Here is a 9474-nt window from a genome sequence, read left to right on the forward strand (position 1 = left end):
AACAGGACAGAGAGCACATATATGGTGAATTCCAACAGAGGTGCAAAGACCATTCAATGGGAAAGGACAGTTGTTTTCAGCAAATGGTGCTGGGAAAACTGGATACACTCATGCAAAAGAATAAAGTTGGACCTTTATCTCATACCACATACAAAAATTAACTCAAAATGGGTCAAAGACCCAAACTTAAGATATAAAGCTATAAAAACTCTTAGAAAAAAATGTAGGAGGAAATCTTCATGACATTGCATTTGGCAATAATTTCTTGGATATGACACCAAAAGCACAAGCAAGAAAAGAAAAAAAAAATCAACAAATTGGACTTCATAAAAATTTAAAACTTTTGGACATCAAAGGGCCCTATCAACAGAGTGACAAGGCAACCCACAGAATGGGAGAAAATATTTACAAATCATATATCTGATAAGGGATTCACATCCAAAATATAAAAAGCAGTCCTACAACTCAACAACAAAACAGACAATCTAATTCAAAAATGGGCAAAGGACTTGAATAGGCATTTCTCCAAAGAAAATCTACAACAGAAAAAGATGCTCAACATCACTGATCATTAGAGAAATGTAGATTCAAACCACAATGAAATGCCCCTTTGTATCCTTCAGAATGGATAATAAAAGAACAACGGAACGAGTGTTGGCGAGGATACAGAACTCTTGAGCATGCTGGTAGGAATGTAAAATGGTGCAGCCCCTGTGGAGGACAGCGTTGTGGTTCCCCAGAGAGTTAAAGGTAGGATTACCGTGTGGTCCGGCAATTCCAATACCAGTTATGGATCCCAGTGAACTGAAAGCAGGTACTCACACTGCTGCTTGTGCACAGCATTTACAGCATTATTCACAGTAGCGGAAAGGCAGAAAGAACCCGCATGTCCATCAACGTATGAATGGATAACAGAATGCAGTACATGCAGACAATTGAATATTATTCAGTTTTAAAAAGGAATAAAATTATGATATACTACAATATGGATGAACCTTGAAAACATCATGTTCAGTTATATAAGCCAGGCACAAAAGGACAAATGTTGTATGATTCCACTCATACACGGTGCCTAAAATAGGCAAATTTTAACAGAATAGAGGTTTCTGAGGGCTTGGAGGAGGGAAAAATGGAAAATTGTTGTTTAATGGTTACAGAGATTCTGTTTGTAGTGATTAAAAAAACTCTGGAAGTGGTCCTGATGGTTGCCCAACACTGTGAATGTAATTAATGCCATTGAATTGTATGCTTAAAAATGATTAAAATGGTTTTAAAAAAATTGGGCTAAACTAGGATTGTCAAGTTTTTATTTTGCAATAAATGACATTAGAAAAGAAATTCCAAACTATCATCTACTATTTGCTGTAATTGCTTTTTAAAGAAAGGATAGTTCAACACCAAAAACGGGGAAAGAAAAATGCATTCTCAGATTAAAGAAGAGTTCTTCACAATCAAGACAGCTGGTAACCCCACAATGACATTTAAATAATTCTTATTTTTCTTATTTTGCTTGGGCCTGGTAAAAATGTTTTATGTATCTGTGGGCAAGCATTTTGGAAAGAGTGACCATCACCTCAAAAGGTATTTTGGGAGGCCAGGTGTGGTGGCTCACACCTGTAATACCAGCACTTTGGGAGGCCGAGGCAAGAGGATCCCTTGAGGCCAGGAGTTCGAGACCAGCTTGGGCAACATAGTAAGATCCCTGTCTCTACAAAAAATTAAAAAAAATTAGACAGGCTTAGTGGTGTATGCCCAGCTACTCAGGAGGCTGAGGAAGGAGGATTGCTTGAGCCCAGGAGTTTGAGGTTCCAGTGAGCTAGGATGGTGCCACCGCACTCTAGCCCAGGCAACAAAGTGAGATCCTGTCTCAAAAAAAAAAAAAAAAAAGAGGTATTTTTAGCTGAATCAAGGACTCTAGGGCCATTTTATAGTGGCACAGAGCCCTAAGAGATCCTATATAATACAGTCTAAGTTCTTTACATTATCCCTGCAATATATACTTTAAATTTATTCCAAAAATTTTATATGTAATTTTTACAACAGTCTGGCATTCTGAGATATGCAGCAAAGCAACGGATACTCTGGTACTATACTTCTGTAACATTCGTATCTTTCACAGCAACTATAGCATTTGTGCAATTTAAAAAGAAAATTTAAAAATAGCTTTCAACTAGTTGGTGCAAATAGAGATTGCTACTTTCACTTTCAGGTTATTTTATCAAACCTTAAAGAAGGTTTGGAGGATCTTCAAAGCCAGCTTCCTGTTGTAGTATCACCATTGTTGTTTTTTCTTTAATTTTCACATGGTCCATGACAAGAGGAAATTTTAAAGTGATCAGCTTTCTTGACTTTTGCAAGACGGGGCTGTTTTTCATCTGTGGTGAGTGGTCTTTGACAGATTAACATAAAACGTTAAAACGGATCTGTCAGGAGATATTTGAACAAACCAACATGTCTTCGTTAGAATGTAAATTGTGGAAATACATAAATATTTCCTCCTTTATTGAACAGAAGAAGAACATCTCTCCTGAACATACACCAGTGTTTGAATTTTCTCCAAGGACAAAGCTTCAGACAGTTGGAGAAAATGGAGGGACATCCTGAAGGAATTCCTGGCATTTTATTAGCTTAGCCTCAGATATGCCCATGGCTTAGTTCTTTGGGGAGAAGGGCAGAACCAAACCCTTTCTGGGAGTTTAGAGATGAGGCCATCAAACTCTCAGTGGCTCTGCGTCGTATCTCCCAGACTTGCCCCCACTGAAGACAGGGGAAGACTGTTTGTACCGAGTATTTTTGTCTAGAAGGTAAGTTGCAACAAAAAGAAAAAGTGGAAATAAACTGCTGTCTACAACCTTTCTGTAATCACCTTCATGTCCAAGACTAAAGGCTCCACTTAATTCAAACTGGGAACAGATTTTAAAATGTCAGGGACAGCTGGGGAGTGATTCTCTCAAAGTCCCAGGGCTCAAAATACTTGTCAGGTTGGGAGAACAAGGAGAGGGAAGCAGTACTCCAGCTGTTCAAATAGGAATTGTTGCCTCCAGAAGATTCCCTTTCAAAAAGGCCATTCCTCTTCTTTCTCCCCAGCCAGCTCTCTGGCACACCTCCCCCTGTTTCCACTCAACCGGTCTGTCCTCTCGTCTGCATTCAGAATTCCTGGAGGGACTGTCATATACAACTTTAGACCTTAAGAATCCAACAGAGTGCCTCTGAGGGTCAATAAATCTGGGCTAATGAGGAGAAGCAAACTGGAGTGTTTAAAAAGAAGCTCCCCTGACCGGCTCCAGCAGCCTCCCTGATGCTGTGACTCTGTCTGGCAGCATCCCTTGCTACTGTCTGAATGTGGGCTTTACTGTTCATTTATTCTTTAGCAAGTTTTTACTAAGCACCTACTATGTATTCGGCACTGTGGCACACGCTGAGGGTGCAATGATGAAAGAAAGCATTTCCTAAGTTCATTTTGCTTCCAGAAGCTTTATTTCAATTCCTTCAAAATGACTTGGAGAAGGGCAGGGGTAGGTCCAGGGTTTGGGGAGCACAGAGCTTTTACAATGGATGAGCCCTCTTGAGGGAAAAAAATGCTAAATTGCAAATGCAAATGAATGTCTAAATCCAACATTTAAAATGATAAAAGAAATAAAACATTATTAAATTTAAATCATTAAATTTAAAACACTGACAAATGCTGCAAACATTGAAAAAAATACATAAAAATAACATTTTAATTAGTTAACTGTTTTTCCTCTATAAGTACTTGTTTCTCCTAGTTTTTTTTGGCTTTCCTCTCTTCAGATGATGGTTTTGTAGTATTTTCCTATAGAGAGTTGTAGGAAGATAATTTAGTCTTTCCTCTAGCATTGTTGATTGAATTCGTTATTATTATCAATAGTGTACAAAAATGTATTTTTTAGTTTCCTAGTTATGGGTGAATTTTAGTATTATTGTCAAATCTGGGCAAACAACTATTGAATTTCTTTTATACAATAGCTGTAATATTTAAGGACTTTTCCACTTTTTTAATATATTAATTAATCTCCAAAACGATCTGGGTTGGCAACACTCATAAACCATTTTTTTTTCATCAAGGCCTCATTGAACGGCTTCTTAGGAGTTTGTAGGCTGTCGTTGTTGACATTGGTGGTTTGTGCCAATTCACGAAGAGTTTAGTCTTTTCTTGTTTTGCTTACTGGACTCTTTCTTCGTTAACTGAAATATCAAACAACCCAGAGAGCCTATTCTTTACTCTGGCTCAAATGTATCACTTCCTCTTAAGCATGACTACTTTTGGTTTACTATAAAGAAAACAATTTTTTGCTACAATTACTTCTCCGTATCAGTTGAGCAGTTCCCAATCCTGGTTGGATTGCTCAGCCTTAGGGCTTCTGTTTTTCATTCCATTAATTCCTAGCTGGAATTTTCTCGTAGCTTTGTGAGAAATAGACTTAAGGAGGATCACAATAGATGCCCCTTTCTCCACTCAGGATGGGACTCAGTAATATTTCACTTTATCAGTACATTTCAAAACCTCTTTCCAAATTGCAGGTAAAATGGTGTTTTCAAGCTTTATCAAAAACTCTACTCTCTTTACCAAAAAGGGGGAAAAGAGATGGTTTGTCTGTAATTGTGTTAGCAGAATCATCAAGTATATTTATAATCCGAGAGCACTTTCCTTTTGCAGAGCTCCCTGTAGGGACTGAATCCTCTACTTCTGAGGACGGAAGTCCGCTGATTGGAAACATTTCCCACACAGCCCACCCAAGCCTTGTTTCTCCCCGTGACATGCACACCTCTGAGCTTTGGTGCTATGGAGAGTCTGTAAGACAATGACCTCAAGTCTTGGAGCTTTAGTCAATGTTGACAGTCAACACAGTGGGTGTAGGAACATTCTGGAAGCAATCCCTCCACCAGAACCACTGGCAGTGACTCTATATGCAGAGTGACTGGGAACCACAAAAATATGCCCCACCTGACCAACAGAATGGGGGCCCAATCCAATGTCCCCTCAGCACCAGCCCCGAGATGCCTCCGCCTCCCTTTACCACCAGACAGGGCTGGGAGGGAGCGGTGGCAGTGAGGCCGGGTGGCTGACTTCATCCCCTTCCCGGTGAGTCCACCTGTGGCAAAGGACGGATGTAGCTCTGTGGCCAGTCACCCAGGACTGGAGTTCTGTGGAATGGTGCTGCTCCGAGTGAGATCCACGGGCCAGCAGCACCGGTCACCTGTGGTCTGTAAGAATGCAAGTTCTTGGGCCCCACCTCAGACCTACTGAATCAGAACTGAGAAGGTCTTTGGGTGGTTTTGGTGCATACTAAAGGTTTGAGTACTATTGCTTTAGAATTGTGCTATCCAGTATGGTAGCCACTGGCCATATGTGGCTACTAAAATGAAAGTTAATGAAAAGGATATAAAATGAAAGTTAATGAAAATGAAATAAAATGAAAAATTTCTAGTGCTCAATAGCGCCACGTGGCTATCATATTGGACAGTGTAGATATCAAACATTTCTGGCATCACAGGAACCTCTATTGGACAGTGCTGCCAGAACATGTGTCATGCAGGTTTACCTGCATCCCAGACTTCTTCCCACTTAGGGCAAGTTCTATGTCTCAACTATAGCACTTATCACATCTTATCAGCATAATTTATTTATTTATATGCATAACTCTCCACCTATACACTGTGTGAGTTCAGGCCTCTGAGTTATTCATCTTTATACACATAGAGTCTGGCCTTGAGTCTAATATAGAATAGTTATTAAGTACAGGTGTGTACAATAAACACATAAATAAAATATATTAAGATAAACTATTCTTATCAAAGGATGGAGAAATTTTTCTAAGTTTCTTCTGTAGTTCTAATTTATTTACATATATTGTATTATGTAAGAATGCCCTAAATTTATTATTTACTATGAATGCTGTGATTTGGTGGGAGACTCAATCCACTGGCATCTGGTGAAGTCCTCTGGCCTCAAGTTCATATTTTCACTTCACAGGGGAAATGGGATCAACCTGTAGTAACTGAGTATGACTATTTTGGAAATGTATCTTTAGTGAAATAATCTGTCTCTTTTTTTCCCAGGAGCCCCAGGTTATTCTTGAAATAAATAACATAGATGGGGAAAACACTGATGATAATGCCCTTTACTCAATAACACTAAGATAAGAGCCAAATTATTCCCGCCTACTTAAATCATTTTTATCTAACTCACAAAAGAAAGATAATTTAATTTCAGGAGGTTGGAAGCATTGATTGAGCTGTGAGTCCCTAAGGCTTTTATTAGACAAATGAGATCAGTGAAAAAGAAATGTGTTTCTCATCTTTGGTTTCCATAAGAGATTTATAGCCAAACTTGGGAGAGTTGATTTTTAAAATGTAACAGTTTCCCCAGAAGTTGGCACCCACAGGACATTGAAGACAAAGATATAACGGAGGAGCTGACAAAAGATAGCCCTTGGGTTTGGTGTGGTCTCATCACATCTCAAACCTGCAGTCTTTGTTCTGAAGCCAAAGGCTGAAAAGCCAAGGACCAGCCATGTCTCCAGTCTATTATATTTCAAATTGCACAGACCTTCACATATTAATTATAGCCATTATTATAGGAGGCACCAGCTATGCATGACTTTTTCCCTCCAGGATGAAAATGATTTAAAGGAATTTTAAAATTTGGTTTTAATAAATGACTCAGTTTGGGCTTAGTGGCAATGAGGTTGGAGGGCAATTGTCTCCATGCATTCCAGCCTTTTCCAGTGTCTAATAATCAGGAACAGGCTCAGGCTTCTCCTCCACCCCCTGACCCCGCCCCGGCTGTACTCACACCAGTCACACCATTTCTTCATGACAACCTCACCCCATCCCGCTTTCTTCCAATTCCAGCCACCTTTATTTACTTGTATTTGTTTGCAACAAAGTTGGGGGAATCCTCACTGCAGGTGAGGAAGGCTGGCTGGGAGTAGGGAGGAGAATCTCAGTCTGGGCCCAGGATGTGACTCCAAAGAGAGGAGGTGGTGACAGGTAGGATGAGAGTACTGACCCCTGCTCAGTACTGCTCAGCTGGGTCTCCTCACCTCTGCTCTGGGTGGACAGTTCAGAGTTTGCTCAGACTTGGAGTCCTTGGTCAACACCTGCTCTGGTTTCAGCCCCGGTGCATCACTGCTGCCCAAATTTCAACAAGGAGGAGAATCCTGAAAGTGAGACCTGAGGCCAGTTTAGCTCCATTTCTAGAAAGTGTGCCCCTGTGACCTCAGAGACAGGAGTCTAGATCTATTCACAGGAGATGGGAAACTGTAGTGGAAGAGGTGTGGATTCTAGGGACAGGCAGATCTGGTTTCAAGCCCAGCTCTGCCTTTTAAAGGCTGTAACTGACCTCCCTGAGCCTCAGTTTCCCCATTTATAAAGGGTGAAGTAGTATAGTAATAGTTATCGAAGTTTATAACTCTGCAGTTTATACATTTCTAGTGCTCAATAGCCCCATGTGGCTAGTGGCTATCACATTGGGCAGTGCAGATATTGAACATTTCTATTATCGCGGGACTTTATGGATCCCCTTATCAGCAATTGACAGAACTGCTAGACAGAAAATCAGCAGGATATAGAACATGTGAACAACGTTACCGACCAACAGAACATAATTGATATAATAGAAAACACTCCACCCAACAACTTCAGAATATACTTTTTAAAAAACTTCCGCAGAACAGTCACCAAGATAGAGCATATCCTGGAACAAACCTCAGCAAATTTAAAAAAAATGAAATTATACAGAGTGTGTTCTCTGACCATGATGGAATCAAAGTAGAAAGCAGTATCAGAATGACAACAGGAAAATCTCTAAACACATGGAAATTAAACAATACACTTTTAAATAATCCAAAGGTATTTTAATAGGGATTTTATTGAATCTGAAGATTCTATAGTAAAATTATAGTATAGACATTTTAATAATGGGTAGTATAGACATTTTAATAATGTTGATTCTGCCAACCCATGAGCGTGGTATGGTTTTCCATCTTTTTACATCCTCTACTATTTCCTTCCTCAGTGTTTCATAGTTCTCCCTATAGAGGTCTTTCACCTCCTTAAATGTATTCCTAGGTACTTTATTTTCTTTGTTGCTACTGTGAAGGGTACTGAGTCTTTGATTTGGTTCTCAGCTTGACTGTTGTTGGCATGTAGGAATGCTACTGATTTATGTATGTTGATTTTGTAACCTGAGACTTTGTGAATTTGTTTACAAATTCCAGTAGTCTCATGGCAGAATCTTTGGGGTTTTCTAGATATAAGATCATATCATCAGCAAAGAGAGATAGTTTGATCTCTTCTGTCCCCATTTGGATGCCCTTGATTTCCTTCTCTTGTCTAATTGTTCTGGCTGGGACTTCCAGCACTATGTTGAATAGAAGCAGTGATAGTGGGCAACCTTGTCTGGTTCCAGTTCTAAGCAGGAATACTTTCAATTTGTTCCTGTTCAGAGTGATGTTGGCTGTGGGTTTGTTGACATCATTTTTCACAGATCTAGAAAAAATAATTCTATGCTTCGTATGGAACCACAGAAGCCTTATATAGCAAAGCAACCTTAAGGAAAAAGAACAAATTGGGAGGCATCAATTTATGAGACTTCAAGCTATACTACAAGGCCATGGTAACCAAAACAGCATGGTACTGGTACAAGAACAGACACATAGACCAATGGAACAGAACTGATAATTCAGATATAAAGCCATTCTTATATTGCCATCTGATTTTTGACAAAGAACACAAAAACATACACTGAGGAAAAGAACCCCTATTCAGTAAATGGTGCTGGGAAAATTGAATAGCCAAATGTAAAAGACTGAAACAGGATCTACAACTCTCACCCCTCATAAAAATCAGTTCACAATGGATGACAGACTTAAATCTAAGGCATGAAACTATAAGAATTCTAGAAAAAATGTTGGAAACACTCTTATAGGTATTGACCTAGGCAAAGAATTTATGAAGAAGACCCCAAAGGCAATCACAGCAACAATAAAAATAAACAAATGGGACCTGATCAAATTAAAAACCTTCTGCATAGCCAAGGAAGCTATCATTAGAGCTAGTAGACAATCTACAGAATGGGAGAAAATATTCGCATGCTATATATCTGATAAAGAGCTGATAACTAAACTCTATATAGAACTCAGGAAAATCAGCAAGAAGAAAATCAAACAATTCCATTAAAAAGTGGGCAAAGGACATGAACAGAAACTCTTAAAAAGAAGATAGACTAATGGCCAAGAAACATATGAAAAAATGCTCAACATCTCTCTCTAAGCATCAGGGAAATGCCAATCAAAACTATGAGATATTACTTAACTCCAGTGAGAATGGCTTTTATCAAAAAGTCCCCAAACAATAAATGCTGACATGGATGCAGAGAGATAGGAACACTTTTACACTGCTGATGAGACAAACTAGTACAACCTTTATGGAGATACCTCAAAGAACTAA

Source organism: Eulemur rufifrons, chromosome 18 (genome assembly GCF_041146395.1).
Source record: "Eulemur rufifrons isolate Redbay chromosome 18, OSU_ERuf_1, whole genome shotgun sequence".
In the NCBI taxonomy this organism is placed as follows: Eukaryota; Metazoa; Chordata; class Mammalia; order Primates; family Lemuridae; genus Eulemur; species Eulemur rufifrons.